Source organism: Strix uralensis, chromosome 23 (assembly GCF_047716275.1).
Source record: "Strix uralensis isolate ZFMK-TIS-50842 chromosome 23, bStrUra1, whole genome shotgun sequence".
NCBI lineage: Eukaryota > Metazoa > Chordata > Aves > Strigiformes > Strigidae > Strix > Strix uralensis.
In genome coordinates, this window is record NC_133994.1 from 4359064 (window position 1) to 4366342 (window position 7279).

At 42.4% G+C, this 7279-nt stretch overlaps 1 protein-coding gene across 1 annotated transcript in view; it reads right to left on the minus strand.

The window, feature by feature from the left end:
- The window catches only part of SAMD11 (sterile alpha motif domain containing 11), a 175101-nt gene extending 168540 nt beyond the window's left edge, over nt 1–6561 (minus strand). The window contains exon 1 of the mRNA XM_074893298.1: nt 6202–6561. The gene's annotated coding sequence lies outside the window, so the exon portion shown is untranslated. The remainder of the gene's footprint in view (nt 1–6201) is intronic.
- Between the last annotated feature and the right edge of the window lie 718 nt (nt 6562–7279).

Below are 7279 nucleotides of genomic sequence, written 5' to 3' on the forward strand. Positions count from 1 at the left end.
AGTGTTCACGGCATGAACCTGCCCTCATGGCCCAAGCAACCGTCCTACAATCTCAGCCATCAAGCCCAGGAGTGTTGGGTGAGGTAACGGTATCTCGAAGATCATGAGAAGCCCATGTGAACTGCTTTGGGTGAGTCAACTATGGACACAGCAAAAATGCCTGTGCCCTGCTCCAGGCTGATTGCACCACAGAAGCCACAACCAGGATGGGTGACTGGGAACCGGGCAATCCTGGTGTCTGCTGCAGGTTGGCTTGCCCCAATGCCAAGGAGCTAACAGATTGTTGATGTTTCTGTGAGAAGCACAAATTGTTGGGCGTTTACCATGTGTCTGAAAGTTGTGCTTTGCTTCTTGTAGAAGGACAGAAGATTTGCCCCTAGATCACAGCAGTGCTCCAAGGAGTTCAGCATTCCTCCTGCCTCCCGCAGCCGACAGTGCTTGGTACTCCAAAGGAAGGTAAAGTCTTAGGACTCGTTTATTTTTGGGCCCCATCCTGACATTCCTACATTCAAAATTTAGGTGCTTTTTCTGTGTGTTGAATAACCAGATCTCGCCTATACAATATTATAATCTAAATGTCCTTAGATACTTTTAGCCATAGAGAATGCCTTAACACAGTTTAGTTCAAGACATCTTTCACACACAAAAGCTGTATGATGAAATATGCAAAAATAAATCTACTCCTTTCAGATGCTCCTTATCTCATTCAATGCCCTAAATTTTCAGCGTTATAGAAATGTTTAACATTAAGTAAATGAACCATACCACTCAATTCATTAATACTTCAAGTCTAGCAAACACTTGTTGTTTACAAACAGCTCCACCCAGATGAGTCTACAAATCTCAGTTCGGGTAATTTCTGAGTAAAGTCACCCATAATGCAATACTAGCAGCAGGATCAGGGCCTAATGATTTAATCCAGTTAAGAATTGCTAACTACTGGTGCTAGTGAATACAATGGGGCCATTCATGTATGGAAGTGTTAGGTGGATTGAGATTTAGAAATAAAATTGGGAGAGTGATTTTTCTGTAATACCAATTCAAATTAAACAATGAATCTAATAAGTTCTTGATGCAGACAAGCAAGAAATGAAAAGGGTTGCAGTCCCTTGAACATAGTGGACTAATCATGTATTTCATCTGCTCAACATTCATTCTTGGAAAATCCAAACTTAAAAGTTAATGCTGCCGTTTTTTATGTCTTTTTAGTGTGTGTGGGGGATCTACTGTCCATCAAACCACCACCTCTTGCCTAGTTATTTTTTCGTATTTGTCCAAGACCATGGCATCAATAAGAACTGAAATGACACTGCTCTCATGTCATTATCTATAGGGAGATTTCCTTGTCACCAAGAGTAGTTACAAACCCCAGAAAATTCCCTCCAGGAACATGTAACATGGCAGTTTTTACCCAGTATTTATCCAGAATATTTACTAAAGCAGTGTTTAAGGAAAGGCATGTTATTCTGCATGGGGCACTAGGGAGGTCTACATCTCCTGCTTCCCCCAAATCAAACAAACCACAGAGCTAGCAGTGAAGTTCTAAATATTTCCATCATTCGGCTTCAGCCTGAGAGGGTGTGAGCGCTCCCCAGGATTTTAATTTCTACTCTACCTTCGTGCAGGCAGAAAATGGAAATGAAGGAGCTGCTCTATCGTTTTGGCAGGTGATTCAGCTTTCTTTGCTGCATCCTGGCAATTAGTTTGCATTATTACAACTGTAGGAAAAGCTACAGTTGCAAGTCTCTGCTTATGTGGGGTGGGTAGGGAAGCTAAAGGAGGACTCAACACTGGCAGCTGCTCCCCAAGGCACTGTGCCTGGGGCTAGACTCCATTCCAGTCCGGACTAGATTCCCACAGCACCATACAGTGTGTAAAAGGAGTTTCAGAGATGGTGCCTCCTCCCTGCCCCCTGCACAGAGGCAGCAGAAAAAAAAAAGTTCCTTGCATCCATCTTCTTGCCTGTGCACCTGTACAGGGTTAAGCATATTCTAACCCACTGTCTCATAATGTATTATGCTAGGGCATGACCTTACAGCCAGGGTACCATCATGCAGCTGCTGTCCTAGGAGAATGTCTATGTACTGATTCCCTGCAGAAGAAGGCAGGCTGGAAGGAAGAAAGAAAAAAAAAAACAGTAACACAAAAATCTGCCAACCTTTACAGGAAAGAGATGAGCATGTAGATTCCTCACCAGTAATTCCATTAGAGATTATTAAATCTACTACCCCTAAATAAGGTCTTTGGCTTTTTTTTTTTTTTTTTTCTTCCCCAGTCTGTCCCTCCTTTGCCTGTTTCCTCTAGGCAGCCACCAGCACCAAGGTTCTTTATACATTATCTGAGCCTATTTTTTTTCTGGCAAAGTATATTCTCAAAAGAAAGCAAATTCCCAAGTTTCTGTTCTGTTGGCTGTAAGCATCAGAGCATGAACTGATCATACAGGAATCAGGATGAAACCCTGTATTTCTTGTATATAGTAATAAGCATTCAACTGGGTACAGAATATGACAGGAGAGATTGTGAATTGGTGTTATGACTGCAAACAGGAGACAAGTTTTGTTAGATTACATCTGTAATCCTTTAGCATAGGAGAAGTCACTATCAGGAAAAGGAGAGACATTACCCATCACCTGGCATGGAATAACACACCCTGACTGAGGCATCCCTAATGAATTTGGTCTCCCATCCTCCTTCACTCTCTCTTGAGTTTGCCACTGTTAGTTTTGCATTTTCTGCACCATTATATGCAACAGTGGTGCTCACACAGATAGAAATCCTCTCTCAATTAAATGGGATTTTGTCTGTGAGTACTTGCTCACAGTATGCTGCTGTTATCACCCTCTTCCTCAGGTTCTGTTGTGGGAGAACAACTTTGAGTGGGTGAATGTGGACACCATGTTCTGAAAAGAAACCAGTCAGTATGAACTCTGTTCTGCTTCTTAACACTCATGCCACAGCCAAGAGCTATCCACCACAACATCACGAACAGGTAATTCTGAGAACTCTTAGTTTCAGCTTTACCATCTGCCCCTCCGACAGCCAAACTTCAACTCACGAGGAGATTAAGAGTTATCCCATATGTTGAGGGATATCGGATCAGTTTAAGGTGTGATTTTAAGCAACTGAAAAAGGTTTCCCATTTTGAACCAGACTTTTTTTCAGTTTAATTTATATCTCTCCAGCTCTGCTCTTTTCGAATAGCATAAAGATGTATCTTGTAGTCACCTGAGATAATGTGGTCAGTGTTATAATGAAGTTTTTTCCTCAGCTGCTATATTATGTTCAAAGAAAAACAACAGACGCTCTGTCTTTTTAACATTACAGTAGGTATCAAAGGAGTGCCCTGGGAAGGTAGGTGACCTGCAGAATGATTTCTCTATTAGAGTTTAGTCCACACAGTGAAAAGATTGAGTAGCTCTGTCATACGGATATATCAAAAATAGCAGACCTGCTTCCAGGCACTGCTGAGGTTGTCATAATGCAACCTGCTTCTTCCATGCTTGGAAAGTAGTTTTGAAGATACCTTGTGATGCCACAGCAGCGCTTCTGTGGGACTTCACAATATGAGGTGGCTTAGTAAATTTGGAGAGAGAGCAAGAATAAAATTGCTGACCTTTAAACACACACTACATGTCAGGAAGAAGGCTTTGACTCAGAGTAGCCAACATGTCTACTCCTGGCTAGACGTGAGGAACACAAAGGGTCATGGAAATACCAGCTGCATGATGATAAAAGAATCACTTGCTACGAGGTCTATCAAGAGTAAGGCCAACCTCGCCTCCTTTTGTACACACCATCCTCCTCATAAGAAAGAATACAAGTTGAACATTCCCATAGCTGGCACAAAAGAAAGGAGAGTGGAGCTGGGGATCCATAACTGGGGTTAAATGCTGAACTCATCAAGGACATAGCAAGGATACACCATCCCCATCATGTTTATAAAGAAGGAGAGAGGCAGTGCAGGAAGAGAGGAAGGGGACAAGGAAGCAAATAAATAAGGACAATGCACAATTTATGAAGACAAGAAGGTAGTAAGTGCTACTCACCCGGAGTGTAAATTGGTATTGATGTCACAACACAGCCCAGCCAAAAAATAATGATGATGATAATTTAGGGCTTGCACTATATCTCACTCAAGCCACAGTCCTATCCAACAGCAACTCTCACCCTGCCGCTTTCTTCCCCTTCTCTATTCATTGGTGTCCTCCTAAATCAAATACACTCGATGTTGATTTGATTATATTTCCTTATTTTATTTATCATCCATCGCTCACTCTTCTACTCTTCTCACAAGTTCTCAGTGGGCACCTCAGTCATTTTCTAGTTCCTGGCAGTACGCAGAGGAACAAGCCTGTCTTTAGGCCACAGGAATTAGAATCCTTACGCTGGTAAGGATTCATGCATCCTTTCCCAGCCCTCATCTGTCATCCTTTAATCTCGCCTGTTTTATGCTCCAGATCCTGGCTACCCAGTCCCAACTTCCCAGGTTTATAGCCCTGACTTACTTCCCTCCTGTAACATTTTACTGCTTGGTTATTGGCCCTTAGGGGCCTCATTTACACAAGTGCTGTTTTCGCTATAGTTAAGACTAATTCACTGGGTTACAGTTTGCTCTTACATCCTACATTCTGTTCAGTTCCCTGTCTCCTCTCTCCTGCAGGGAGGCAAAGGGTTTTCTAATGCACAGGAGATTTTTTTTTTTTTGTAAATTATGGTTATTAATCCCCTTTTGGGTGTTTCAAAGCATGAACTAAACTCTTCCCCTCTGTATAACATGATTCTGCCTACTTCTCTTTGATGCACATGTGCCCTCTGAGCCCTTCATGAGGTCTGGGGGACCTTGAGAAGGGGACTTCATCTGGGATCTGCTCTCCTCATGCAATGTGATGTTCTAGGGGAATGGCAGACCACAGTCCTGAGAAAGCCTTGGGAGCCAGATACATCCCCTATTTGTTCCTCTGGTCCAGCTGACAGTATTCTGTTCCTAGAATGTACCATGTGTGTGTTTTCTTTTTTTTTTTTAAATTTATTTTCATTTTCTCATTAGGGAAGGAAATACTTTCCTTGTCATTTCTGTTCATTTCTTCCCTAAAGCTTTATAAAGTTACTCTATGACCATTAGATTTCTACCTTTCTAACATACACGCATGTACAGATACAGGTAAGCATAGGCACACAGAGAATATATATCGGTGTGAGTATATGGCTCATTTCAATAAATCTCCCTAAACAAGGCTCATTTTCCAGTGCCGCTTGCTTTCACAGCTCCAACTCCAGCTGAGTCTGCGATTTATTTTGTTTATGGACCAGTTTTTATATAAAAGCATAGCACAATCAATGCCCTTTTCTACACTGACTAAGCCAAAACCACAGAATCGCCTACAGAAAGACACGAGGACGCAGTCAGAGGCCACCTGGTCAACCTATGCGTGTCCCCCAGAGCTGTATCGAATATACCCGAACCAGAGAGGACAGGGGGTGCTACGGAGAACGGGTCAGTGTGATCCATGGAAGCTGCACAGCGTGACCTGGCTGGGGTTACATACCCAACAAGACTTGATTCAACGGCCCAAGCAAATGAAAGAGAAACTCAAAATCTGAGTCACATTAGAACCTCCCACATGCCAGGATCAAGAGCCTGTTGAATTGTGTTTCGGTAAACTATTTATCATGAGCTTAATTCCAAATAGCACCATAACAATATCAATTACATGAAAAATGAAACATCAATTTGTAAAGAATACTGTCTTTTGCTGTCCTCTGTTACTTTTACAGGATCAAAAGCTTATTGTCAACATTTATTAGATTTCCCAACCTATTGCAAGAGATAAATAGATATTATCCCTATTTTTTGATAGATAAATTGTGGCACAAAGACATTAAATGAGTTGCCTAAGGTCATACAATGAACAGTTTAGGAACTGGATCACTGGACTTATTCTTTTCTTCTAACTTGTGTGTTTCTAAATGGCAAACCCTCCAGGGGTTTGGCACACACTTGCAAATGATTTTCCAAAACTACCGATACTGGCATAACTCCATTCCTTTAGAAGCCAATATGCTGTGAACAGAATTAGACCAACTTATTATCTTAAATGGCAACAAAGCTAAAGCAGCGTCAACTGGAGTTCAAAATCTCACCCAAATGTGGAATCAATACATCTCCAGAGAAAGTGACATTAGGAAAAAACAAAGTGCTACCTTGCAGCAGGCACGTATATGTTCACGTGAGCCTCAAGACGTGTGTGATTATATTCAAGTTTTGTTCTTCATGGTCCTTCCTCTTTCTCCAAGTGCCTGGCATCCCCTTTTCCACCCTCAGAGATGTGCTGTGTGCTGCAATGTTTTCACTTGATGGTTGATGGAGTTCCCCTACATGGAGGTGGAAGGGGAAAAAGGAAAAAAAAAAAAGAAAAAAAAAAATCACAGCTCTGTTGCCGCACATGTCTCCTTCTTGGCCTGGCATGACAACCCCAGCGCCCTTGCCAGGAACGCTCTTTGAGAGATAAGGGTGTGAGTGCTGCAGGATCCCCCTCAGGCCCAGCTGCCAGCTGGTATAGGCAGTAAAGAAACAACGCATTATAAATTCCTGCAAACCTCACTTGTTTCAAGCCACAGATATCACATCTAATGCATTCAGCAGTTAAAAATGAAGGAATCTGAAACTTGACACGTTTCTATTCAGTGGGCAAAAGTACAGCTCCAGACTCCTTCATCAAAACCCTGTCGGGTGGTCTAGCAGCAGCTACGTGTGGGGTTTGGAGACTGAGATCCCAGCTCCAAAGTAGGCTCATCCTGCATAATACTGGTCTCAGGAAGAACCATGCCCTGCCACCCAACCCTGCATTGACAAGGGGCTGATGCAGACGTATATATCAGCCCAGAAGGGCTATGTCCTCAGTCAGCATCTGAACCTGAATGTTTCCACAGATTACTGTTGAAAAGGTGTCATATACTCCACCATTCCTGTATGTATTAAATACTACACCGCTCCTTGGACAACACTGTAGAGACTTGGATTGGTAAAACTGACTATTCCTCCCTCAGTGAGCTCAGCTCACTGACTCCAACAGACCTATTTATATGAACAATAATTACTTCTCTGAAGAAGGGATTAAATCTCCAGCTATTAGACGCTAAAGTAAAAGCCCAAATGACAGACACTAATCTCTTCAGGGTATAAAAGTAGTTTTCAGATGGTACATTAACCGGCTGTGTAGCTTTTATCCAGAGAGTCCCCGTTCCATAATCAGAATGTGTATGCCCTGTATACCACCAG